The sequence below is a fragment of the Miniopterus natalensis genome, chromosome X, assembly GCF_054644295.1.
Source record: "Miniopterus natalensis isolate mMinNat1 chromosome X, mMinNat1.hap1, whole genome shotgun sequence".
Taxonomy (NCBI): Eukaryota; Metazoa; Chordata; class Mammalia; order Chiroptera; family Miniopteridae; genus Miniopterus; species Miniopterus natalensis.
In genome coordinates, this window is record NC_142103.1 from 48,462,621 (window position 1) to 48,489,730 (window position 27,110).

Genomic DNA, 27,110 nt, shown 5'->3' on the forward strand with positions numbered 1-27,110 from the left:
TTTTTGTTTATGGTATAAGAAAGTGGTCCAGTCTCACTTTTGTATGTAGCTGTCTAATTTTCCCAACATCATTTATTGAAGAGACTGTATTTTGCCCATTGTATGTTCTTATCTCTTTTGCTGTAGATTAATTGACCATATACATATGGGTTTGTTTCTGTGATCTCTATTCTGTTCAATTGATCTATATGTCTGTTTTTGTGTAAGGACCATACTGTTTGATTATTATAACTTTGTATTATAGTTTAACATCAGAAAGCATGATACTTCCAACTTCTTTATTTTTTATCAAGACTGCTCTGACTATTTGGGGTATTTGGTAGGTCCATACAAATTTTAAGATTATTTGTTCTAGTTCTGTAAAAATATAATTGCTATTTTGATAAGGATTAAATTGAATTTGTAGATTCATTGGCTAGTATGGACATTTTAATGTTATTAATTCTTCCAATCCATAAACACAGTATATCATTCCATTAATTTGTTGTATTTAATTTATTTCATCAATGTTTTACAGTTTTCAGAGCACAGATCTTTCACCTCCTTGCTTAAATTTACTTCTAAGGATTTTATTATTTTTGATGTAATTGCAAAAGGGACTGTTTTCTAGTTCTCTCTCTCTCTTTTGTTGTTTTTTGTTTCAAGGTTGGTTTACTGTGTTTCCAGTGGGTCTGCAATTCACCAAGGGGCTGCATGGCTTCCTTTTATGTAGCCTAGACAACCTAACAGAGTTTCTTTTATTTTCCTTGATAACTTTCTCTTCACATTTAGGATTTTCTGCACCTGAGGCCCCACACCAGGTTACAGAATCAGAATATAGCTGTTGATTTGAGTTTGATGTCTGTGAGGTGCATTCTCCAATCCACAGGATGCCTCTCATTTCTTGTTCCTTCAGCTTCAGATAAGCATAAAATACACCACAGTGAAATTTCCTGTTGAATGTCAGCACATTCACTTTTACCTCATGTTTGTAAAATATATCCCTTAGATAGAGCTTGCCACAGGTCAGGTAGAGGGTCTGCCAGCCATCTTTGCTCAAATCTGCAAGGAAAGAGTTAAGAGTGATGATAAAAGCACATCTGTCAGCCTCAAACTCAAGAATGGGACTTGTACAGTTTATTCTGCAGTATTTCAGTATTCAATTCATCTAACGTATTTTCAAATATAAAGTCTTGAAAGAATGGAGCAAATAGTGTTCCATCAAGATGGCATTAAAGAGATGGGACTGCACCTCTGTGAGGTTGACAGGCCCAATGGGTGGCACTTCACTAGAATTTCCTTCACAAACTTTTTCTGCAATGCAGCACTCATTAGTAGAAATACACTGTTGATCATGCAACTGCACATCATGTAAGTGGAAAATGTGCTCAGGGGCTCTAGGTAATGATTATGGAAATACTCAAATTCTATGAACAGTTTTTCCTCTTCTTGGTGTCAATTTTGGAAACAGAGGATTAGTTTGATTAAGCCAAGAAGTTGGAATAATCAGTGGTCAGGAGATGAACTTGGAGATCTTCCAGGGTCTCGCACTGTACCAGGTTGATGTAATCCTGCTGGGTCAGGAGGCTGGCTTTGCACCCTTGCACCAGGCCCTCCAGGTATCTGTGGTCCACACTGAAATACAGCTCTGGTGATTTCCAGCATGGGGAAAAGTCAGGGTGGCTTAGGCTGAGTGAGCTGTGTCCTGAACAGCCGCTGAAAATTTTAGTTTTCTCTGCTTGATAGTTTGTTATCAGTGTGCAGAAATACAACTGAATTTTGTATATTAATTTTGCATCTTGCAACTTTACTGAATTCACTGATTAGCTCTATTCATTTTTGGTGGAGCCTTTAGGTTTGTATCAGGTCATCTGCAAATACTGAGAGTTTTACATCCTGCTTTCCAATTTGGATGCCTTTTGTTTGTTTTTCTTGATTGCTGTGGCTAGAACTAAAACTACACTGAAAAGAAGTAGTGAAAGTGGCATCCTTGTCTTTTTTTCTGGTCTTAGCAAAAATCTTTCAGCTTTCACAATTGAGTCTGATGTTAGCTATGTATTAATCATATATGGCTTTTATTACGTTGAAGTATGTTTCCTTTACACACATTTTGCTTAGATTTTTTTTTTTTACCAGATGTTAAATTTTGTCAAATGCTTTTTCTGAATATATTTTAATCATCACATAATTTTTATCCTTTGTTGTTGATGTGGTATGCCATGTTGTTTGTTTTTCTGATATGGAATCATTCTTGCATCCCTGGAATAAATCCCACTTGACCATGACTTATAATTATTTTAATATATTGTTGAATTTGTTTTGCTAGTATTTTTTGAGAATTTTAACATCTATGTTCATTAGGGATATTGGTCTGTAATTTTTTTTGCAGTGGTTTTGCTTAGTTTTGTTATCAAGGTAATCTCAGTGTCATGGAATGGGTTTAAATGCATTACTTCTTCAACTCCTTTAGAACAGTTTGAGAAGGAGAGGTATTGATTCTTCTTTAAATATTTGGTAAAATTTACCTGTCAAGCCCTCTGGTCCTGGACTTTTGTTTTCTGGGAATTTTTTTGATCACTGATTCAGTTTTGTTACTAGTAATTGGTCTGTTCTAATTTTCTCTTCTTCCACAATTTATACTTTGAAGACTTTATGTCCTTAGGAACTTACTCACTTCTTCTAGATTGACCAATATATTGTTGTATCTATTCATAGTATCTACTCATAGTATCTGTTCATAGTATCTGTTATGGTGTTTTGTACTTTAGTGGTGGTTGTAAATTTCCTATCATTTCTGATTGTATTTCTCTTGGCTCTCTCTTTTTTTGTTGATGTAGTATGAATAAAAATTTATCAATTTTGTTTACCTTTTTTAAAGAACAAGCTCTTAGTTTCTTTGATATTTTATTTTGGTTTCTTGTCTCTATTTCATTTAATTCTGCTCTATTATTATTATTATTATTTTTACTTCCAACCTTCTTCTGAATTTGGGCTGCATCTATTCTTCATTTTATAGTTTTTTAAAGATGTAATATTAGGTTGTTTATTTGGGGTTTTTCTTATTCTTTGAGATAGGCATTTGATTATATAAATTTTCTCCTTATTACTGCTTTAGCTGTATCCCAAAAGTTATGATATGTTATAGTGTCATTCTCATTTTTCTTTATGTATATATATTTTTTATCATTTTTTAAATTTTTCAATTACAGATAGCATACAATATTATATTATTTTCAGGGGTATACCCCAGTAATTAGACATTATAAAAATTACTAATTTATCATCCAAAAAAATCTCATACTCATCTGACACCATACCTAGTTATTAGAATATTATAGATTATATTCCCTATGCTGAACTTTACACCCCATGACTATACTATAAGTACTAATTTGTACTTCTAAATCCCTTCACCTTTTTCACTTATTCCCCAAACCCCCCTCCCATCTGGCAACTGCCAAAATGATCTCTGTATCTATGAGTCTGTTTCTATTTTGCTTGTTTGTTTATTGTGATTTTTAGATTAAATTGTTAATGTGTATCTATTGCCATTTTATTGTTCATATTTTTAATTTTTCCCTTTCTTTTTCTTAAAGAAAACCCTTTAACATTTCATGTAATATTGGTTTGGTAGTGATGAGCTCCTTTAGCTTTTTCTTGTCTGGGAAGCTCTTTATCTGACCTTCAGATATAAATGATAGCTTTATCTGGTTAGAGTAATCTTGGTTGTAGGTCCTTGCTTTTCATCACTTTGAACATTTCTTGGCAATCCCTTCTGGCCTGAAGTGTTTATGTTGAGAAGTTAGCTGAAAGACTTATGGGGTCTCCCTTGTAGTTAACTAACTGTTTTTCTTTCTTTCTTTTTTTTTTTTTTTAAGATTTTCTCTTTCTCTTTAACATTGGGCATTTTAATTATGATGTGTCTTGGTGTGAACCTCTTTGTGTTCATTTTGTTTGAGGCTTTCTGTGCTTCATTGACTTGTATATCTATTTCTTTCATTAAGGGAAGTTTTGTCTCATTATTTTTTCAAATAGGTTTTCAATTTCTTGTTCCCTGTCTTCTCATTCTAGTACTCCCATGATGGGAACACTGGTACCCTTGAAGTTGTCCCAGAGGTTTCTTACACTATCTTTATATTTTTGGATTCTTTTTACTTTTGCTTTTCTGATTTGGTATTTTTTGCTTCCTCATATTCTAAATTACTGAGTTGATTCTAGTAATCCTCTACTCTACTATTGATTCCCTGTAAATTATTCTTCATTTCAGTTAGTGTATCCTTTATTTCTGATTGGTTCTTTTTTATGGTTCCTAAGTCCTTTTGCATGCTATTGAAGTTCTCACTAAGTTTCTTGAAGTTCTCACTAAGTTCCTTGAGCAACCTTAGAACCATTGTTTTGAACCCTGTATCTGGTAGTTTGCTTGCATCCATTCCATTTAGTTGTTTTTTTATGGAGATTTCTCCTGCTCTTTCACTTGTGACACGTTTCTTTGTCTCCAATTTTGGCTGCTTCTCTGTGTTTGTTTCTATGTATTAGGTAGAGCTGCTATGTCTCCAAGACTTTGTACAGTGGCCTTGAGTAATAGGTTTCCTGTAAGGCCCAGTGGCACAGCCTCTCCAGTCACCCGAGCTGGGCACTCCAGTTGTGCCCCTCTGTGGGCTGTGTGCACTGTCCTATTGTAGTTAAACCTTGGTTGTTGTTGGCATCATTGGGAAGAAATGACCACAGGTCAATCTGCTGTGAAGGCCACCTGCAACTACAGCAAAAGAGCTACTGTGCAGCTGTTGACCTTATGAAGCAGGACTTGATTCATTGGGGCTCTAGTGCTCACCAAGTCTGCCCCTCGAGTGTGTCCTTTGTGGATGTGGTAGGGTTGTAATTCAGCATGGTCTGAAGCTGCTCAGTGAGTGCATTGGTTCTGGGGCCTCCCAGGAGGTGCAAAGTCAGCCACTGTCTGTGCCCTCTCTGGAGCTACCCAGCACTAGCTAATGAGCAATTTTCAGATGGCTGCTACTTGTGATGGGCTTGAAAGTGCCCAGGAGAGGGCAATTTGTGAACAAAGGTGGGCTACCGCTAGTCCCAGGCCTGGGGCTACTTACTGAGACATGTGGAGGATGCTGAGACCAGCTGCTGCTTGTTTGAGAGATTTTTAAAAAGTCTGAAGCATGAAGCAAGAGATGTGATTGTTGGAATATTCTAGTATCACGTTAACCTATGATGCCATCTTGAAGCCACTCTACATATTTTTTTCTCTCTCCTTTTATTTCTTCTTTTCCCAGTCATGTTTTAGTAGCATGTTGTTTAATCTCCACATATTGGTTTTTGTTGTTTTTTTTTTAATTTCTTTTTGCAATTGATTTCCAATTCAAAGCATTGCAGTCAAGAAATATGATTGGTATGATTTCAATTTTCTTAAATTTGTTAAGGCTAGTTTTGTGTCCCAATTTGTGGTGTAATTTTAAAAATATTCTATGGGCACTGGAGAAGAATGTATAACCTGGTGTTCTGGGATAAAAAACTCTGTAAATTTTGAGTATGTCCATTTGACCACATGTGTCATTAAAGGCTGTTATTTCTTTATTGACTTTCTGTTTGGATTCTTTAACAATAGCTGTCAATGGGGCATTTAGATCCCCTATTATAAGTGTGTTTTTGTCAGTTTCTCCCTTTCATTCTGTCAGTAGTTGCTTTATATATTTTGGTGGTCCCTGATTGGGTGTATATATATATTTATGTATCATTGATGTAACCTTTCTCATTATAAAATGTCCATTTTTGTCTATTTGTGACTCTAACTTCAATACTATTTTGTCAGATATAAATAAGGCTACAGTCACTTTCCTTTGGATGCCATTTGCTTGGAGAATCATTTTCTCTCATTTTGAGTCGGTATTTGTCCTTGCAGGTGAGATGTGCCTCCTGAAAACAGCATATGATTGGGTTTTATTTTTTGATCCAATTTACTAATATGCACCGGTTTATTGGTAAGTTCAGTCCATTTATGTTTAGGGTCATAATTTATGTATGAAGACTTCCTATAGCCATTTTTATTTTAAGATTTTTTGAAACCCGGTATATTTTCAATCTAAAATTTTTGAATAATTTTCTTTTTTTAATTTATCTTTATTGTTGAAAATATTACAGCTATCTCCCTTTTTATTCCCAATTAATCACCTCCACCCCACATCCAACCCCTCCAGGCTTTCAACAAACTATTGTCTGCATCCATGGGTTACGAATATATGCATATAAGTGCTTTGATCAATCTCTGCCCACGTACACCCCCACCCCCACCTTCCCACTGAGAATCATCAATCTGTTCCATGCATCTATGTTTCTGAATCTATTTTGTTCCTCAGTCTATTTTGTTTATTAGATTCCACATATGAGTGAGATCCTGTAAAACTGAATCAGGAAGAATCTGAATAGGCTAATAACAATTGATGAAATTGAAGTAGTAATAAAAAAAAAAACAAAAAAAACCTCCCACCAAACAAAAGCCCTGGTCCCAACAGCTTCACAGGGAAGCTTTCTAATATTTTAGATTGTAGGGTTAGATAATTTACTAAAAATTTTTCTTCCTTTCTGAGGTAAGTCTGTAGTGCTATGAACTTTCCTCTTATGACTGTTTTCACTATATCTCATAGATTTTGAGTTGTTGTGTGTTCATTTTCATTTGTTTCCAGGAAGTTTTTTATTACTTTCTTGATCTTATTGGTGACCTATTCATTGGTTAATAAAATACTATTTAGCCTCCATGTGTTTGAATGTTTTTGAGTGTTTTTACTGTAGTCAATTTCAAATTTCATGCCATTGTGATCTGAGATGCTTGATATGATTTCATACTTCTTGAACCTGTAGAGACTTGTTCCATATTTACAGTTATTATTAATAGATACTTCTTTATTGCCATTTTAATTCTTTATACCTGTGTTTCTCTATTTCTACTTCTAATTAGAGCCGTTCCTTTAACATTTACTGCAATGCTGGTTTGGTGGTGATAAGCTCATTTAGGCTTTTTTGTCTGGGAAGCTCTTCATTTCACCGTCTATCTTGAATGGTAGTCTTGCTGGATAGAGTAGTCTTGGTTTCAGATCTTTATTTTGCATTACCTTGAATACTTCATATCATTCCCTTCTGGCTTGTAGAGTTTCTGATGGGAAGTCAGCTGACAGACTTATTGGAGCTCCTTTGTAGGTGACAGATTGGTTTTCTCTAGCTGCCTTTAATATTCTCTCTTTGTCTTGAATTCTTGGCATTTTAATTATGATGTGTCTGGGCATGGGCCTCTTTGGATTCTTCTTGCTTGGGACTCCCTGTGTGACATGAACTTGTGTGACATTTTCCTTGACCAGGTTAGGGAACTTTTCTACCATTATTTCTTCAAACAAATTTTCTATTCCCTGCTTATTCTCTTCCCCTTCTGGCATTCCTATAATGCAAATATTGTTATGTTTCATGTTGTCCCACATCTCCCTTAAACCATCCTCTTGTTTTTTTGATTGTTTTTTTTTTGGATCTCTGATTGATTTTTTTCTACCTTATCTTCTAACTCACTGATCTTCAGCTTCCTCTAATCTGCTGTTTATTCCTTCCAATGTATTCTTTATTTCTGCTATGTTATTTTTAATTTTCTTCATAGTTTCCATGTCTTTCTTCATGCTGTTGAGCATCTTTACAATCAGTATTCTGAACTCTATATCTGAGAGATTGCTCATCTTCATTTCATTTAGCTCTTTTTCTAGAGACTTCTCTTGTTCTTTCATTTGGGATTTGTTTTTTTGTCTCTCCATTTTGGCTGCCTGTTTGGGTTTGTTTCTATTTATTAGGTAAATCTACTAGGACTCTCAGTCTTTTTGGAGGGTCTTTGGTGCAGGCTAATGTGAGACACTGTTTGTGATTGGCCCTGAGTACCCTGTTTGGAGCTATCAATAACCCTTGACTTGAGGTCTTCTTTGCTGAGGCTGGGTGCAGTTCGACAGGACCAAGATGCCAACCAAAGTCTACTTTGCCTAGGCCTGTGTCCAGAAGAAGATTAGGCAAAGACTCAAAGCACTCTGAGGTCTGCTTCTGCCTGCAGGCTGATTAATCTGAATCTCTTAATAAGCCTCGGTCTGTAGAAACTCCACAGGTGGGGTGGCTGATTGTTATCAGTCTCCTAGTGAGCCTCAAGCTGTAGAAACTCCTTGGGGTAGGGTGAGAGTTTTTTTAGCCAGGTGGGGCAATTGCTTCACCCCCAGGCAAAAGCAGTAAAATATCAGCCTGAGAAAGATGTCCTCTACAGTATGGGAGAATGACTTGGCACAGGAATCCAGAGGTATGACCTCTGTGCTCTATCTCCAGAGCCCACCACCCTAGACTATCCTCACAGAGCTCCAGTCCATGCTGACCTCCGTCTGCTGGAGCACAAGGTGATTGGCTGCACACAAAACTTTGTGTATTGGATCTTTAAGAGGGTGCCTGCATTTTCAGCCAGCTCCCCCTGGCAGAAAGAAACCTGGCTTCTTTTCACAGCTTAATGTTATGTGGGCTCCTTTCTCAGTTCTGGTCCTCTTGGCTGGAGGTTAGGCCTCAGGATCCTCAGTGGGAATCCCCCATAGCTGAGATATCTCTCCAGAACTTTAACTGCTGCCTGTGGGAGCCCAGCTATCCCTTTTGCACCTCTGCTTTCCTACCTGTCTCTATGGGGTCTCCACTTTTAGTCCTTGGTTATGATGGTGCTCTCCAGCTCGTCTTCAGTTGCAGTTGATTATTCAGGATTATTTTTCTATATTTTAGTTGTAATTCCAGTTTGGTCCCAGGAGAATGTCAGTGTAACTTCCACTCAGTCCGCCTCCATCTTTAATCTCTTCTTTTAGCCATTTTATCTTATGCTTTCTGGTAGTTCTGTGTTTCCATTGTTTCCTTTCTCTTGTATTTCTATTTTTTCATTTTATTTTGTGGTATTCTATTATTTTCCCCCCCTCTGTTTCCACTTTAATTAAGTTATGTATCTCAGTTTTGAATTTTTTGTGGCTAACCTATGTATGCAAAAGAATGTATTATAATTACAGTAGTCCTTTTTCTCCTGTAAACATCTTAGTTCCATTTTTCTAAGCAAATTCAGATGTTTACCTCCTCCCCTTTTATGTGTTTGTTGTCAGAAATTATCCCTATTTATGCTGTAACTTCATTTCTGAATTGCAGTAGCTATTGACTTCTCTCTTTTAAAAATGTTTTACTATTCAGCTGTAAAGAAGAAGGATCTCACACCCTTTGGGACAGTATAGATGGGCCTGTAGAATATTATGGTAAGTGAAATAAACCAAGCAGATAAAGACAAATTGCACATGATCTCACTTATATGTGGACTCTAAGAACATAATAAACTGATGAGGAAAGTAGATTCAGTGACACAGAAGCATTTTGTGGTTTCATAAAACTCTGGTGACTTTTTGTTCTATTTATTTATAAAATGACATTGGGATTATGATGGGGATTGCATTAAATCTTAATATTACTTTGGGTAATAAAGTCATTTTAACAATGTTGATTCTTCCAATCCATGAACACAGAATATCTTTCCCTTTTATTTTGTCTTTTTCAATCTCTTTTAATGATGCTTTGTAGTTATCAGTATATAGGTCCTTCACATCCTTTGTTAAGTTTATTTCTAGGTATTTTATTCTACTTGCAACTGCAAAAGGAATTGTTTTCATTTCTTTTTCTGAAGTTTCGTTATTAGTACATAGAAATGCAGTGGATTTTTCTACATTGATTTTGTATCCTCCAACTTTACTGTATTTGTTTATTGTTTCTAATAGGTTATTGGTGGAGTCTTTATGATTTTCTTTATACAGAATCATGTCTACTGCAAAACGTAACACTTTTACTTTTTCATTCTCAGTTTGGATGCCTTTTATTTGTTTCTCCTGCCTGGTTGCTCTGGCTAGGACTTCCAGAACTAAGTTGAATAAGAGTGGGCATCCTTGTCTTGTTCCTGATCTTAGAGGAAAAGTTTTCCATTATTCACCACTGAGTATGATATTGGCTGAGGATCTGTCATATATGGCCTTTATTATGTTGAGTTACTTTCATTCTCTACCCATTTTATTGAGTGTTTTAATTATAAATGAGTGTTGTATCATAGCATATGCTTTTCTGCATCTATTGATAAGATCACATGATTGTTATCCTTTGTTTTGCTAATGTGGTGTATGACATTGATTGATTTGTGAATGTTGAAACAACCTTGTGCCCCTGGAATGAAACCCACTTGATCATGATGTATTATTTTTTAATGTACTGTTATATTCCATTTACTAGTATTTTGTTCAGGATTTTTGCAACTGTATTCTTCAAAGATATTGTTCTTTGGGGTTATTTTTGTTTGTTTGTTTGTTTGTTTGTTTTATACATGTTATCTTTGCTAGGTTTTACTCTCAGGGTTATGTTCGCATCATAAAATGTGTTGGAAAGTACTGCCTTTTCTTTAATTTTTTGGAAGATTTTCAGAAGTTTAGGTATTAAATCTTCCTTGAATGTTTGATAGAGTTCACTAGTGAAGCATTCTGGTCCTAGACTTTTATTTTTTGGAAGGTTTTTGATGGTTGTTTCAATTTTTTCACTGTCGATTGGTCTATTTAGATTTTCCAGTTCTTCATGATTCAGCTTAGGAAAGTGATATATTTCTAAGAGCTTATCCATTTCTTCTAGGTTATTGAATTTGGTGGCATATGGTGTTTCATAGTATTCTAGTATGATCCTTTGTATTTCTGTAATATCTGTGGTAACTTATCTTTCATTTCTAATTTTGTTTATGAGTCCTTTCTCTTTCGTCCTTATTGAGACTAACCATGGGTTTGTCAATTTTATTAATCTTTCCAAAGAAACAGCTCTTCATTGAATTAATTTTTGTATTGTCTTTTTGTTCTTTATTTTATTCAATTCTGCTCTAATTTTTATTATTGCCTTTCTTCTACTTACTTTGGGTTGCTTCTGTTCTTATTTTTCTAATTTTTTAAGGAGTAATGTTAGATTGTTTACTTGGATTTCTCTTTTTTTTATATATATGCTTGTAATGACATAAACTTACTTATTATTATTGCTTTCACTGCATCAAAGAAGTTTTGTTATGTCATATTGTCTTCTCATTTGCCTCTATATATTCTTTGATCTCACTTTTTATTTCTTCTTTGACACAGTCATTTTTTAGTAGTTTTGTTGTTTAATGTGTACATATTTGTGGGATTTTTGCTTCCTTTTAGTGACTGCTTCCTAATTTCAAAGCATTGTGGTCAGAGAATATGTTTGGTACGATTTTAATCTTCTTGAATTTGTTGAGGTTAGTTTTGTTACCCAACATATTGTCTATCCTTGATAATGTTCCATGTGCCCTGGAGAAGAAAGTATCACCTGATGTTCTGTAATGCAAGGCTTTGCAAATGTCAATTATGTCCATTTTGTCTAATGTGTCGTTGAAGGCCCATATTTCTTTATTGATTTTCTGTTTGGTTGATCTGTTTAGAGCTGTGAATTGAGTATGAATGTCTCTAACTATGACTGTATTTTGATCTTTTTTTTTTTTTTTTTTTTTTAGTTTTGTATTAGTTACTTTATATATTTTGGTGCTCTCTGATTGGGTGAATATATTTTAAGAAGTGTTACGTTTTCTTGATGTAGTGCCCTCTTTATCATTTTAAAAGATCTATCTTTTTCTCATGTCACTTTTGTTATCTTGATACCTGTTTTGTCAGATATAACAGACTGCACCTGTTTCTCTGTGGATGTTATTTTCTTGAAGAATCATTTTACACCCTTTCAATTTGAGTATATCTTTGTCTTTGCAGCTTAAATGTGTCTCCTGAAGGTAGCATATGGGTGGGTTTCATTTTCAGATCCAATCTGCTACTCTGTGCCTCTTTATTGGTGAACTCAGTACATTTACACTTAGGGTAGTTATTTATATATGAGAATTTCCTATTGTCATTTTAACTTTTGTTTTCTGGTAGCTATGTGCCACCATAGTTTTTTTTTTTCCCTTTTGTTTCTGTCTATTGTTTTTGTTTGGTGGTGTTCCATATTTTTTTCCTGTTTCCACTTTTATTAGATTATATGTCTCAATTTTGTGGGGTGTTTTTGTTTGGGGTTATCATCAAGTTTATGGAAAAAGTTTCATATATACAGTAGTCCTTTTTCTTCTGAATGCATCTAATCTCCATCCTCTTTTGAAAATTCAGTTTTACCCCCTTCCCTTTTATGTTTTTGTTGTCACAAGTTATCTCTATATATGCTGTGAGTTTATTTCCAAACTTCAAGAGGTATTGTCTTCTTCCCCTTTTTAAATGTTTTACTTCCTTTAACCTTTATGTCATATTTCAGTGTACAGTACCCAATTCTAAAACAGGGTTGTAATATCCTGCTTCTGTCTGTTGTTGGTAATCTTATTTGTAGTTTGTGGCTTTTTGTTCTTTGTTTCAAATAGAATGATCCCCTTGAGTATTTTGTGCAATGGAGGCCTTGTGGTAGTAAATTCTTTCAGCATCTGTATGTCAGGAAAAATCTTAATCTCTTAATATGTAAAAGATAACTTATCTGGATATATTATTCTTGACTGGTAATTTTTCTCTTTCAGTAGTTTGAATATTTGATTTCACTCTTTCCTAGTTCATAGGGTTCCTTCTGAGAAACACAATGATAATTAACAGGCTTTCCTTTAAAGGTTACTGTACTTTTTTTCCTGGTTGCTTTGAGAATTATTTTCTTGTCATTATTTTTTTCCAGTTTTAATATAATGTGCCTTGAAGAAGGTCTTTTTGGATTGAGGCAATTAGGGAACCTATTTGCTTCTTGGAGTCAAGGATTTAGCTCTTTCCATAGGTTTGGGAAATTCTTGTCAACAATTTGTTCAAAAAAACCCTTCATTTTCTTCTCACTCTCTTCTTCTCCTAGTATGCACATTATTTTTATATTGCTCGTTAATGGAGTCAGTTGTCATAGAGCTGTTTTCTTTTTGTTGTTCTTCAAATCTCTCTCTTCTTCCCTTTGTATAATTTCTAGATTTCTATCTTCAGTATCACTAATCTTTTTTTCTATCTGGCCAGTTCTATTTCCTAAGCTCACTAGTTTGTTCTTTATCTCTTTTGTTGAGTCCATCATCTCCAAAATTTTTTTATTTATTTATTTTTTGAGTTTCAATATATTTGGAATGTATTTGTATTGCTTGTTGATTTTGTTCTTGAGTTTATTACACTACCAATCTGTGCTTTCTTTTATATCTAACTTTTTTAGAACTGCAATATTGAATTCTCTGTTATTTGAATTACACATTTCCATGTGTTTAAGTTTATCAGTAGAGGTAATATAGATTAATAAGTAAATAAGATTAAGGTGAACTGGACAGCCAGTGTGGTAAAAAAAAAATTATTAATTTTTTACTTTACTCTTTACATCAAAATAAGGTACAGATGAATCTAAATTATAAGAAAATAAATCAAACCAAGCAGCATAAGAATACAGAATTGATAAAGATGAATATAGCTACTTAAAAATTTAAACATTTATAGAAAAATAATTATAAAAAATCAGAAAGCAAATGATAAACTGTGAAAATGTAAAGCATATTACAGAAGGTTAGTTTTTGTAATATATACACAACTATTATAAATCAATAGATAAAAGATGAAACTATAAAAAATGAGCACAAGTACTTACAAAATTAAAATTAAGTGTATAAAAGAATATAAAAATGTTCCACTTCTCTTATTAAGAAATGCAAATCAAATGACAGTATAACACCATTTTTAAACCATCAGATTGGGAAGTATTAAAATGTTTAATTATATTTAGAATTGGCTCACTCTGTATTCTGTTCACCAAAAATTTTAAAGTATGTCTTTGAAATAGAAATTACAGTACTAAAATTTTATCTATGCACATACTCACAGAAGTACTCAATAATGCATATACAAAGATGTGTATTTGCAGTATTAATCATAGAAAAAAGTAGAACTGATATCACTGTTATTCAAGGAGGGATGGGTTAAGTCTTTGTGGTACATTTGCATTGTGAAATATGAGGGAACTATTTAAAAGTATAAGGTTTATCTCTTTGTAAGAAAATATGAAAGATATATATTTAAGGAAAACAAGCAAGGTATGAACCTGAATATGGACTATTATTTCCTTTTAATTGTTGTAAAAAATGATTGTGCTGGCAGGCTCCAAGGTGGCCATGATGATCCCTGCCTCCTGGTAATCAAACCTTTGTACAATCCCCTCTTCCTACAAATGGTCAAGACTTGTAATGTGCTTCTTATCAATAGACTATCGCAAGGACCACGGGGTGTAGCTGATTACATGTACATGATTATATTACATCAGATTGTAAGGCTTATCTTATGAGGGGATGCTCTGTCTTTTGCTGCTTTTGAGGAAGCAAGCAGTCATACTGAGATGATGCTATGGACTGAATGTTTTTGTCCTTGCTAACTTTATGTGTTGAAATTCTTCCTCCCAAGATGTTGGTATTTGCAGGTAAGTGCTTTAGGAAGTGATTGGATCATGAGGGTATAACCTTCATGATTAGGATATTTGCCCTTATAAAATACACCTCAGAGAGCTAGCTTGACCTTTTACCATGTAACAACACAGCAAAAAGATGCTGTATATAAAACAGAAAGTTGGCTTTCAGAAGATGGCAAATATGTTGGCATCTTGTTAGACTGTCCAGTCTCCAGAACTGTGAGAAATAAATTTTCCTTATTTATAAGCTATCTAATTTATTGCGATTTTATTAAGGTATCCTAAATAGACTAAGATAGCCCATGTGACAAGGAACTGAGGGAAGCCTTTGGCTGACAACCGGCCCATAACTGAAACCTTCAGTCCAACAGCCCACAAAACAATACTAACAAAAAACCACATGAGCTTGGAAGGAGATCTTACCCTAGTCAAGCCTTAGATAAGAAAATTACCCTAACTAGCACATTGAGTACAGATTTGTGAAACCTTAAACAAAGGACTCAGTCCAATTATGCCTAGACTCTTGACTTACAGAAATTGTGAGATGATAAATGTATGTTGTTTTGTTAGAGTACAGTAAGGAGCTAGGAAAATTCCAGGGAAAGTGGAATAGAGAAACTGAGAGAAGAAAGTTAAAAAAGACCAAACAGTGTGGACAATTTGCAGCCAGCTTGTAAAAAGCCATTATCTTCCCCTAACCAAGGACACTTGAGAGCAAATGGTTAAATGCATCCCCCGTGAGAGAATGCAGGAAAGGAGAGGGGAAGGGGAAAGGAAAAATGGACAGTTTTACTCTCTAAGCAGAGAAGTTTCCAGTATCCAGGCTTGGCAAGATAAAATTGACAGGTGTTTCCCATGAATTCTGGGAAAACCACAACAAAGTAAAAAGAGACCTTGAAAAGTAATCAGTACCAAAATATTCAACAGAGGAATTTTGAAACCTATAGATAAGAGAGTAAATAACTCCTCAGACCCCCAACCAACTCACTGTTCAGATTATCTGAGAGCTCCTCTGTGTTTCATAAGACTGATGTATAGATTTACACGCCTTGCTTCTTTAATAAAGGTGCATGCTGTAACTTTAATAAAATTGGCTTTATCACAGTGCAATCATCTGGAGTTTTCTCATGTAAATTCATTTATATGAGAAGACAAGAAATGAGGTTGGGGACAGCCCTCTCCCTCTGACTCAGAGGGCTGTCCAATAACACCTCTCTGATGTCTGGGAGAGGTGCCTCTAACATTCCGTGCTGTGACATGGATCAAAGAGCACAATTAGGATCTGAGTTAGATTGCTGCAAGTTAACTCTTGGCTGCACAGTTGTCTTTGATTCCCTCTGATGGATCGCAGTGAGTTCAGTCCCTTAGGGGATTTCTTTTTCTGTTTTGCCATCAGGGTTAGGGGGTTGCAGCATAACAAAAATTAGCAAAACATACTAAGCCTGTACTAAGAGGGCAGAAAATTGAAACTAAAACCAAATGAGTGCTTGGGTCCAAGCTCTGAAGATCAAAAAGGCAATTTCCTCCCTCCAGTGTTCGAGAGTCTCAAATGTACTTACATGATTAAGGGCCTTGTGGAGGTGTCTGGGGTTGAACCCTAAGACATGCAGGGACTTCATAGGGACTCCAGAATACAGCTATCATTAAACTTTGACCTGTCCCAAGAGTGCACATAAGACCTGGGGCCCCAGTGCTCCAGGTCCTCATGGTTCTAGACAGCCAGTTAGAGACACCTGGTCACATAAAAGGGGTAGGGATGATGAGCGATGTCACAGCTTCTGGGAGCACACTTGGAACCACTGCATAGAATCCTTACCTTTTTTACCTCTAGATCATAACTGGAGAAAGAATAAATGTAAGTCATCAATCAGTTGTCAGTCTGCTGTACATTTCCAACCCCTCCTTGGCTTTTGGAAGCTCTATTTACATCTGTATCACCCTTGTGTAAAATGCAGACAGGGACAGTGTTGCATCTGCAAGGCACCAAGGGAAACAATCAACTGGAGGCCAGTCAAGTTTCAGAAATATTATCCAAAATACTCAGAGGAAGTTATTCCCTTAGGCTGCCTTTACAGACATTAACAGAAAAAGACACTGGCCAGAAGCTGTTAACCAACAGACTGCTGATATGTAAACAAAGGCTTAGGTGAGACAGGCTAGTTAAATAAATTGAAGCTAAAATCTTGGGGCTGTTTGCCAGGCTGATTAGGGCTCTTTACTACTTAGGGGACTAGTTCCATGCCAGTTGTGGAAAGGGTGAAATAAAAGGACCTTCATGCATATACTCTGGGCTCTGATACCTAAATTTTAGACTCAAAAAGTGTTTGTCAAATATCTTGAAAAAGCTGACAGTCACAGCATGGAGTGTTGGCTTTGTCTTGCCAAGACTTACCAAATCTTAGATGTTAGAAAACTACCTGCTTAGACACAGACAAATAATTACCACTCTAATCAGGCATGTGTTATGCATAGCTCAGAAGGACCCATGAGAAAGGGAGAGTAGACAGGAATGGCAGATTTGCAGATACTCCAGTGGATAGATATGTGTTAAGTAGCAATTTTTTTTAAAGGAATAAGAATATTGCATCTGACCCTGAGTGCCCATTTGGGACCCTGCCCCAAACCCCAGGTGACCACTGCTGACCAGACAGGACTCTCACCCCTGTGGAGGCCCTGCCCTGGACTTACCCACTGCCACCATGCTGCCACTGCCACCCTAGAACTTATCTGTTTGGTTCCCCTGCTAGAGCTTGGGAGCAAAAACTGTGCTGAAGTCGAGGGAAGGGGCTGTGGCCTGCCTGACTCTGGGCCAACTACAGCTGAGGACCTCATGGAAACTGAAGAGGCTGCAGATCTGTGGGTGAGACAGGAGTGTCCAGGAGACAGAGAGGTGGCACAGAGGGCGCTGGATGTGGAGACATCAGAGTGGGTGCAGTAGCAGAAGCCTGAGGCTGAAGTCCCTAGATATAGTAAGACCAGCACTCCACCATGGTCTAGTCTATGAAATTCATCCTGATCTGTGTCAGCAGAAAGGGTCATGCAGAGGAGCTCAGGGCCAGCCTCCAACAGAGGGCCCAGAAGGACACACCCAGCATTGAATCTGGGGAATCCTTTAATTTTTGGAGAAACTCATGCTGGTGAGCAGAAAGTGGACTTGACAGTAGGACAGGAAGCAGGATCAGCCTTGCCCACTTGGAGTGCAGGGGAAGTGCCCTTTTTCCCACCAGCAAAACAGCTGCTTCTGACCCACCTCACAGTGACCTGAGGCAAGTGGGAACAGCCTGGGGCTGGAAATCTGTGCCATTGCACGTGGCAGTAAGGAGGAGCCAGCAAGCCAGACAGAACTGAGGCACTGAAAGGAGATTAAGTGCCCAACCCCACTTCTATAAGCTGTGGGCACCAACATGAACACAAATCTGATCAAACCAACTTGGCCAAGGCAACAACACCCCTGAAGAGCCCACTTCTGTGGGAGAAGGGAGAACAGCTCAGAACAAGGACACTCAAGGTGTGAAACTAGAGGCTGGCTTAGTCTCTGGGCTAAAGAGGCCCCACCCACAGGACTTCTTGGGACGATAACCTATGGGACCTCAGTCAGCAGACCTCAGGACTAGGAAGGGACAGTGACTCACATTGGCCTCCACCAGAAAAGCTCCCAAGAAGCCCAGGTTAAATACACCAAGGGACAACATTCGACAACATCAGAGCAAAATCCAGCAAGCTACACAAATAGCAGACACAAAGCTGTGTGTGTGTGTGTGTGTGTGTGTGCGCGCGCGTGTGTGTCTTTGTGTTTTGATTTTTATTGTTTGTTCATTTGTTTTTCCCCTTTTTTACCATCTTCTCTTTTTTCTTGCATATCTCTAATTTCTCTCTTTCCTTTGAGTCTGTCTATTCTCTTTCTGTCTCCTTTTATAGTTATTATAAATTTTTCTTATATTATTTTATTTTTCTTTTCTTTCCTCTTTTTTTCTGTATTACTTTTTCTATTTATATAGTAATATATCTATTATTATTATGTTTTAAATTGTTATTATTATTTTATTTATTTTCTTTTTTTTTTCTTTTTCATTCTTATTCTAGTTCTTTTAGCTTCCTTCTTACTTCCATATAGCCTTTCTTCTTCTTTCTCCCTTTTTCTTTATATTCCCTGTAAGTCTCTGGTCTTGTGTCTTATTTTTATTTTACTTTGCTTTATCTTTATTTTTCATCTTAGTTTTTTCTGTTATTGTTGCTTTGCATAGCTTGATTTTTCTGGTGTTTTTGGTTCAGTCTGGTGTCTGGTTCTGTCCTGTCAGCACCTGTAAAACAGCTGGCAAGGTGAGGATGAAGTTGAGCCTCCCTGTCATCAAGTTGGACTTGAGATCTCTCCCAAGAATGGGACATCAACAATCAAGTCACAATTATAGCAGGAGAACCTAAATAATACACATAAATGGCATTCTTAGAGCATCCAGCTCAAGTGATCAAAGAGAGTGCACCACAAACCCCTCAAGACGCTTCCTACATAAGGCCATCCCACAAAGACTGGGAGGCATAACAGGCCTATCTATTACATAGAAACAAATACAAAGAGATAGCTAAAATGAGATGAAGAAACAACAGCCAAAAGAAAGAAAAGATGGAATCTCCAGAAAAAGAAGTAAATGAAATGGAGGCAAGGGACATATCAGACATAGAGTTCAAATCAGTGGTTATAAATATGCTTAAGTAACTTAGTGCAAAATACAAGAAAGTCAGTAAGAAATACAACAGCATGAAAAAGGAAATAGAAACAATGAACAAGAACCAGAAAGAAATAAAGAATAATATATCTGACATCAAAAACATACTGGAAAGAAATAAAAGTAGATTGGATGAAGCAGAGGTTCAAATCAGCAATTTGGAAGATAAAGTGGAAGTAAATACCCAATTAGGGCAGCAAATGTAAAAAAGAATTAAAAGCAAAAGGATACCTTAAGGGAGCTCTGGGACAACATGAAACATAATAACATCCATATCATAAGGATACAAGAAGTAGAAAAATGTGAACAAGGAACAGATAACCTGTTTGAAGAAATAATGACAGAAAACTTCTTTAACCTGGTGAAAGAAAAAGTCACACAAGTTCAGGAAGCAGAGAGAGTACCAATAAAAAAGAGTTCAAAGGGGGACACAACTGGACACATCATAATTTAAACAGCAAACGTTAAGGACAAAGAAAGAATCTTAGAGGCAGGAAGAGAGAGAAAAATAATCACCTACAAGGGAGTTCCCATTATATTGTCAACTGATTTCTCAATAAAAACACTTCATGCCAGAAGAGAGTGGCATGATGTATACAAAGTAATGAAAAGCAAGAGCCTAAATCCAAGATTACTGTATCTAGCAAAGCTATCATTTAAAATTGTAGGTAAAATAAAGATTTTTCCAGAGAAGGGAAAGAAAAAGGCTAAAGGATTAAATTACCACTAAATCAGCATTGCAAGAAATTTTAAAGGGACTACTTTAAGAAGAAGAAGGGAAGGAGAAAAAGAGGATCATAGGCATAAAGAAAAAAAAAAGGCAATAAATAAGAACCCATCAATAATAACCTTAAATGTAAATGTATTAAATGTTCCAATCAAAAGATATAAGGTGACTGAACAAATAAGGAAACATGACCCATATATATGCTGTCTACAAGAGACACACCTCAGGAAGAAAAAAAAAAATCACCCAGACTGAAAGTAAAGGGATAGAAAATAATATTCCATGCAAATGGAAATGAAAAAAAAGCTAGGGTAGCAATACTCATATCTGCCAAATTAGACTTCAAAACAAAGGACATAATAAGGCCACTATGTAACACTAAAAGGATCAATCTTACAGGAAAATATAACCCTTGTATACATATATGCATACACTACAGGAGCACCCAAATACATAAAAAATAAACTCTTGATGGACTTTAAGGGAGAGATCAACAGCAACACAGTCATAGTAGGGGGTTTTAACACCCCACTGATATCACTCGATAGATCTTCCAGAAAAAAATCAACAAGAAAACAGTCGCCTTAAATGATACACTAGATCATATGGATCTAACAGATATTTTCAAAACATTTCACCCCATCACAGAAGAATATATATTTTTCTCAAGCACACATGAAACATTCTCAAAAATAAATCACATGTTAGGACAAAAAACAAGTCTATACGAATTCAAGATTGCTATCATACTAAGCATCTTTTCAGATCAAAATGGCATGAAATTAAAAATCAACTACAATTAAAAAATTCAAAAACACTCAAATACATGGGGGATAAATAGCATTTTATTAAACAATGAATGGGTTACCAAAGAGATCAAGCAGGAAATAAACTTCCTCAAAACAAGTGAAATTGAACACATAGCAACCTAAAACCTATAGGACACAGCAAAAGCAGTCCTGAGAGGGAAGTACATAGCACTGCAGGCCTACCTCAAGAAACAAGAAAAACTAATGCTATAACTTAAAAAGTTAGAAAGAGAAAAGCAAGAAAATCCCAGAGGAGGTAGGAGGAAGGAAATAATAAAGAGTGGAAGTAAATGGCATAGAGACTAAAAACAAAACAAAACAAAAGATTAATGAATCCAGGAGGTGATTCTTTGAAAAGATAAACAAGACTGATGAACCCTTAGCCGGACTCATCGAGAAACATAGAGGACTCAAATAAAATCAGAAATGAATAAATCAATATAATAATGGACACCACAGAAATACAAAGAATTGTAAGCAAACAGAATGAACAATTATATACCAACAAACTAGACAAACTGGGCAAAATGGACAAATTCTTAGAAACATACAATCTTGCAAAACTAATCAGGAAGAATTAAAAACCTGAATAGGCCAATAACAACTAATGAAACTGAAGCAATAACAAAAAAATCCCCAGCAAACAAAAGTCCTGGACCAGTTGGATTTACAGTAGAATTTTCCAAACATACAAAGTAGAACGAACACCTATCCTCAAACTATTTCAAGAAATTCAAGAGGAAGGAAAGCTTCCTAGCTCTTTCTATGCAGCAAGCATTATCCTAATTCCAAAATGAGATAAAGAGACTAAATGGAAATAAAATTACAAGCCAATATCCTTGATGAATACAAATGCTAAAATCCTCAACAAAATACTAGCATATTACATCCAGCAATAAATTAAAAAAGATCATACACCATGATGAAGTGGAATATATTCTGGGGATATAATAATGGACACCACAGAAATACAAAGAATTTTGGGCAAAGAGTATGAACAATTATATGCCAACAAACTGGGAAAAATGGACAAATATTCTCAGATGGTACAAAAATGAGCAAAATGATACAATATTCTCAAATCAATAAATGTGATACATCTCATAAACAAAATGAAAGATAAAAATCCTTCAATCATATCAACAGATGCAGAAAAAGCTTTTGACAAAAGTCAAACACGTTTTTAAATAAAAACTCAACAAAGAGGGAATAGAGGGATCATACCTCAACATAATAAAGGCCATATATGGCTAACCAAGAGCCAACATTATACTCAATGGGTAAAAACTAAAAGCATTTCCTTTAAGAACAGGAATAATACAAGGATATCCTCTTTCACCACTCTTATTTAGCATAATACTGGAAGTCCTAGCCACCGCAATCAGACAAAAAGAAAAGATAAAAGGCATCCAAATTGGAAAGGAGGAAGTAAAACTGTCATTATCTGTAGGTGACATGATACTGTACATAGAAAATTCTAAATTCTCCATCAGGAAACCACTAGTCTTAATAAATAAATTTGGCAAGGTAGCAGGATACATAATCAATATTAAGAAATTGGTGGCATTTTTAAACACTAATAATGAACTCTCAGAAAGAGAAATGAAAAAACAATCCCATTTACCATTGTAACAAAAAATAAGATACCTAGGAATAAACAACCAAGCAAATAAAGGGCTTGGACTCAGAAAACTATAGTACATTGAAAAAGAAATAGAGGAAGATAGAAACAATTGGAAGACTATACTGTGTTCATGGATTGGAAGAATTAACATCATTAACATGTCCATACTACCCAAAGCAATCTGTAGCTTCAACACAATTCCTATTAAAATGCCAATGGCATAATTCACAGAGCTAGAACAAATATTCACAAATTTATATGGAACCAAAAAAGACTCCGAATAGTTGCAGCAATCTTGAGAAAGAACAAAGTTGGAGGGATCAGAATACCGGATATCAAGCTATACTACAAAGTCACTGTAACCAAAATAGCCTGGTACTGGCACGGTACAGGCATATAGAAGAATGGAACAGAATAGAGAACCCAGAAATTGAACCCCACTATTATAGTCAATCAATATTTGACAAAGGAAGCAAGAACATGCAATGGAGTAAAGACAGTCTCTTCAACAAATGGTGTTAGGAAAACTGGACAGACGTACAAAAAGTTGACACTAGACCACCAACTTACATCATACACAAGAATAAACTCAGAATGGATAAAAGACTTAAATGTAAGCCATGAAACCATAAAAATCCTAGAAGGAAACATAGGCAGTAAAACCTCAGACATCTCCCATAGCAGAATTTTTGCTGATACATCTCCGAGGACAATAGGAAAAATAAACAAATGATACTACATGAAAATAAAAAGCTTCTGCACAGCAAAAGAAACTACCAAAAAAAATGAAAATGGAAACCACTGTATAGGAGAACACATTTGCCAATGATATATCTGATAAGGAGTTAATCTCCAAAATATATAAAGTATTCATACAAGTCAACAAAAGGAAGACAAACAATTCAATTTAAAAATGGGCAGAGGACCTATACAGACACTTCTCCAAAGATGACATACAAATCGTCAAGAGCCATATGAATAAATGTTCAGTCACTAATCATCAGAGACATGCAAATTTAAACCACAATGAGATATCTCCTCATAAATGTCAGAATGGCTATCATCAATAAATCAACAAACAACAGGTGCTGGCAAAGATGTGTAGAAAAGAAAACACTAGTTCACTGCTGGTAGAAATGCATATGGATGCAGTCATTATGGAAAACAGTATTAGTTTCAGGTGAACAGCATAGTGGTTAGGCAATCATACACTTTACAAAGTATCCCCCATGATATTTCCAGTATCCAGTAGTCATTGCAATAGTACTGACTATATTCCCTATGCTGCACTTTACATTCTCCTGACTATTCTGTAACAACCACTTTGTGATTCTTTATCCCTTCAACTTTATTATCCAGTCCACCATATCCCCTTCCCTCTTGCTACCATCAATCTGTTCTCTGTATCTATGAGTCTGTTTCTGTTTTGTTTGTTTATTTATATTGTTTTTTAGATTCCACACACAAGTGAAATAATATGGTATTTCTCTTTCCCTGACTTATTTCACTGAGCATAATACCTTTTAGATCCATCCATGCTGTTGCAAATGCTGAGTTCATTCTTTTTTATGGCTGAGTAATATTCCATTGTATATATGTACCATAGCTTTTTTCCCCCACTTGTCTATTGATGGCACTTGTGTTGCTTCCATACCTTGGCTATTGTAAATAATGCTTCAATAAATATAGCTGTGTATAAATTCTTTTAAATTAGTGTTTTGTGGTTCCATGGGTATGTACCCAGAAGAGGAATTGCTGGGTCATAAAACAGTTTTATTTTATTAAAATTCATTTTACTGTTGAGAGTATTACCGATGTCCCCCATTTTCCCCCCTTTGTCCCCATCCACCCATCTCCTGCCCCACACCAGTCCTTCACCTGTCCATTGTCTGTGTCCATGGGCTATGCAAATGTTTATAAGTTCTTCAGTTAATTTTTTCCTGCCTTCTTTCCCTTCTTCCCTTTTGAGATCTGTCAGTTGGTTTCATGCTTCCATTCTATGGTCCTATTTTGTTTTTAATTTATTTTGTTCCTTAGATTCCGCATATAAGTGAAATCATGTGATATTTGTCTTTCTCTGATTGATTTATTTTGCTTAGCATAATATTCTCCAGATCCATCCATGCTGTCCCAAAGGGTAAGAGATCTTCTTGTTTTACAGCTGTATATATTCCATGGTGAAAATGTTCCACAGCTTTTTATCCACTCATCTACTGATGGGCACTTGGGTTGTTTCCAGATCTTAGCTATTGAAAATAGTGCTACTATGAACATAGGTGTGCATAAGGTTTTTCTGATTGGTGTTTTGAAATTCTTAGCATATATTCTTATATTTGGGTGAAATATATTCAAAAAAACCCCTAATAAATGGAAAGAAACCTCATATTCATGGATCAGAAGTATTAATACTGTTAAAATGTCCATACTTCCCCCAGTTATCTATAGGTTCAATGCCATTCCTATAAAAATTCTAATGGCACTTTCCACAGAAATAGAAAAAAAATCCTAAAATTTGTATAATGGCACAAAAGACCAGAAAAGTCAAAGAAATTTGAGGAAGAAGAAGCTGTAGGCATCCCAATTTCTTCTTTCAAACTATACTACAAAACTAAACTAATGAAAACATTATACTACTGTCACATAAATAGACATATACATAATGGAACAGAATTTAGAGCCCAGAAATAAACCCTTACATATACAATCAACTAATATTTGTCAAGGAGGTAAAAAATACTCAATGAGTAAAGGAGAGTCTCTTCAATAAATAGCGCTGGAAAAGTGAATAATTATGTTCAAAAAAATGAAATTGATCCCCATCTCACAGCACTCACAAAAATGGACACAAAATGCATTAAAAAATTAAACTTGAGACCCAAAACTATAAACTCTTAGAAGAAAACATAGTGTATAACCCCTTGACATTTGTCTTAGCAAAGATTTTTCCTTTTTTTTTTGTATATTACACCAAAAGCAGAAATGCAAAAGCAAAAATCAACAAGTGGGACTACATCAAGCTAAAAAGTTTTAATTTACATTTTCTTTATAACGTGTCAGGTTCAGCATCTTTTTACATATCTATTGGTTATCTGTATGTCTTCTTGGAAAAATGTCTATTCAGGTCCTTGTCCAATTTTTTTATTGGATTGTTTTTGTTGTTGAGTTGTATGAGTTTATTGTTTATCTGGGATATTAGCCACTGTGGCGTGCGCACACACACACACACACACACACACACTGGAATAGTATTCAGCTATAAAAAATGATAACGTTTTTATTTTGTATTGAGTTTATTGGGAGGACATTGGTTAATAAAATGATATAGGTTTCAAGTGTACAATTCTATAATCAAAAAGTAACAAAACATTGCCAGTTGAGACATAGATGGATGTTGAGAGTATCAAATGAAATAAGTCAGATGACAAAGAACAAGGACCATATGATTTCACTCATATGTGAGATATAAAACACAAAGGAGCAAAAAAAATTCAAAACAAACAAACAAACTCATAGATACAGAAACAGAATTGTGGTTACCAGAGAGGAAAGTAGATGAGTGGGGGGGAGAATGAAATTGGGTAACTGGAGTCTTATATGTGGTGACAAAAGGAGACTAGACTGGGGTGGTGAGTACACAATGGAGTGTACAGATGTTGTTTTATAAAGTTGAATACCTTAAGTTTATGTTATTAACCAATGTTAACCCAATACATTTAATTAAAAAATTTGATACTTCCTGCACAGCAAAAATATATATATGTATAAATGAAAAGGCAACCTGCAGTATGGGAGAATATATTTGCAAACCGTAAACCAGAAAAGAGGTTATATCTAAAATACATAAAGAAATCATAGTTCAATAACAAAAAACACACAGCTCAACTAATAAATGGGTATAAGACTTGAATAGATACTTCTATAAGGAAACATAAAAATTACCAACAGATAAGTGAATAAAAACTCAAAATCACTAATAATCAGGGAAATGTAAATTAAAACCACAATGAGATATCACATCACATCTATTTTACTGTCTATCAACAAAAAGAAAAGTGATAACAGGTATTGAGCAGGATGTGAAAAAATGGGAAAAATTGTGCATTGTTGGTGGGAATGTAAATTAGTTCAGTCTCTATGGAAAACAGTACAGAAGTTTCTCAAAAAATTTAAAATAGAACTACCATATGATCCAGCAATCCCACTTGTAGGTATAGATACAAAAGAAATGAAAACAATAAATCAAAAAGATATTTACACCCCATGTTCATTACAGTATTATTCACAATAGTCAAGATATAGAAATAGCCTGAGTGTTGGTCAATGAATGAATGAATTTATATACATATTCACAGAAATTTCCTAAAGTAAAAGGATTATTTGAGGTAAGGTAATTCAATTTTCTTGGATTTTAGTGGCTGCAGTGCTGCAAATGGTTTTAGGTATTTAGAAACCTGGATCTATGACAACTTTATAGAATTTGGTGCTGTCATGTTCCCAGCTAGTTTAATTGGATCTACATTTTCTTTATCTGTTTTTCCCTACTATGATTAGATCTGTTCCACTAAGCTCAGTTTCCTTGCCCCTAAGCTCCTTATGTTGATCATTTCATGAAGTAGGCTAGCTCTGCCTGTGGCATATGGATTGTAGGCATGTTAATATAATTACTTCAAGAGCTCCATGTGAGTAAAGACCTTCTCTTAGTTATTATTTCATCTCTAGCACCTAGAAGAAAGATTAGCATCCAT

General features: G+C 35.4%; 1 pseudogene; it reads right to left on the reverse strand.

The window, feature by feature from the left end:
• Nucleotides 1-801: 801 nt before the first annotated feature.
• Nucleotides 802-27,110, reverse strand: part of LOC107542489 (V-type proton ATPase subunit d 2 pseudogene) — a 33,512-nt pseudogene continuing 7,203 nt past the window's right edge.